Raw genomic sequence first — 2,231 nt, 5'->3', positions numbered from 1 at the left:
CTCCTTGCCCAATGGGCAGGGCCAGTTGCTCAGCTATGGTGCAGCAGGGCAGGTCCAGTTGAAGGGGAGGGGCTGGGATGGGTTGTTTGTGGCATGTACTGGGACCAACAGGGCGAGCTGGGTGTCAGTGCAGGGCAGGTTCTGGTAGGCTGTGCCTGTGCTGCTCAGGGGTGCAACGTTCAGCACACCGTGCAGACAGGCAGGAGGGAGCAGGGAGGTTGTGATGTGTGGAGTTAAGTTGGTTATAGGAATAAAGAAAGAGAGGAGAGAGAAACAGTAGGAAAATAAAAAGAAATATCGAGGGATCCTGCAATTGGAGTGGAGACAAGAAACTAAGACATGAAGAAAAACAAAAAGGAAAAAAGAAAAAGAGAAAAAAATGAACAAAAATTTTAAAAAAAGAAAAAGAGAAATGCCTCCAAGGATCCCACCCGTGACCAGGGAGGTGGCTCCCAGGCCATGGGACACAGCCCATCTAGAAGGGGCGGAGATGACACATAGCACCAGTTATTTGGGAGACTGGAAAAGAAGGAAAGTAGGGAAAGATGAGAAACTGAGGAATGAAGAAAAATGAAAGCAAAATATAAAAAGAGATAAATAAATAAATAAAGGAAAGAAAAAAGAAATGCCCCCAGAGATCCCACCAGTGACCAGTGAAGTGGCTCCCAGGCCTCAGGGCACAGCTCATCTAGAAAGGGCAGGGACGGCACACAGCACCAGGTATTCAGGAGACAGGAAAAGAACTTAAGTAGAGAGAGATGAGAAACTAAGAAATGAAGAAAAACAAAATGGAAAAAAATAACCAAAAAAAAAGGAAATGCCCCCAGGGATCCCACCAGTGCCACTGTGCAGATCAGGAAAGTGGCTCTCCAGCTGCTCAGTACAGCCTGGCTAGAAGGGGAAGAGATGGCACACAGTACCAAGTATTCAGGAGACAGGAAAGAAGACTAAGTAGAGAGACACCAGAAACTGAAAAAAGAAGAAATGGAAAAAAGAAAGCAAACAAACAAACAAAGAAGGCCCCAGGGATCCTACCAGCATGGTGGCAAGGATTGGGGAAGACTTCCCCAGCTGGGTGGTGCTTCACAGCCTGTCAAGAAGAAGCAAAGATGACACACAGAGCCAGGTGTTTGAGAGAAAGGAGGGGGAGGAGGTGAGAGGCAGGGAAGAAACCAAAAAAAGCCTAAAAGTGCAACACCAGCAACAAAGAAATGGCACTGAAGGAGCTGGCTGGTGTGGGTAAGGTTAATCCAAGCAGCAGCGAGCCAGTGCCTCCCGGCTGAGTGACCTCCGCTCGCTGGGAAGTGGCGGAGATGGAGCAGGAGGAAGAAGGGTGGGGAGTGGGAAAGCATGTATCGCTGGTTAGCGGGTGCTCTGTCTCCTGCTGGGAGCTCTATGAAGCTACTTTCCTGTCCTCCCTGTCTTCCGATCTCCAACAGGAGTAGAAGTGGCGAATCCGTGCTGCGTTAGCTGACGGGATCTCTGCTCGTATCTCTCCTTGCTCTCTGTTCTCTAGCAGTTTCTTATTCCATTTGGTGCTTGGCTGAGTTCTTTACCTCTTCATTTGACACTTAGGGTTCCATGACTGACATCTGCCTCTGTTTTACTTAGTTTTTTGGGTCTTTGTTGTGGAGGGACGGCGTGCTGCTTCTGTCTATAGCACCATGTTGGCTCCACCTCCATGTTTCTTATTTAACAGTTTATTGGTTGTTGTTGTTGAGAATATACACAGCAGAACATACGGCAGTTCAATAACTTCTACATGTACAATTCAGTGACACTGATTACATTCTTTGAGTTGTACAACCATTCTCACCTGCCTTTTCTCTTTATTCCTCCATCATTAATGTAAACTCACTGCCCCATAAGCTTCCTATCTTTCAAGTTGTTGTTGTTATTTTGATTCTATAGGTAGTTCTCTGAAAGAGCACAATGCTCAAGGCAGACATCTTTACTACTTAAGCTAAATTATTGTTTTGTTTTAAGAAGACTTCAGGGGATATTTCTGGTTTAAGGTTTAAAGATTATCTCAGGGCAATAGTTCTAGGTGTTCATCCTGCCACAATGGCTCCAGAAAGCCTGGATTCCATTAAATTTTACATTCTTTTCTTACATTTCCCCCCTTTTGATCAGGATTCTTCCACAGAATCTTTGATCAAAATGTTCAGTAATGGTAGCCAGGCACCACCCAGTTCTTCTGGTCTCAAGGCAAAGGAGACAGTTGTTAATGG

This window comes from Trichechus manatus, unplaced genomic scaffold (assembly GCF_000243295.1).
Source record: "Trichechus manatus latirostris isolate Lorelei unplaced genomic scaffold, TriManLat1.0 scaffold00014, whole genome shotgun sequence".
NCBI classification, from domain to species: Eukaryota; Metazoa; Chordata; class Mammalia; order Sirenia; family Trichechidae; genus Trichechus; species Trichechus manatus.
The sequence above is the reverse complement of the archived record's forward strand: the minus strand, read 5'-3'. Positions refer to the sequence as shown.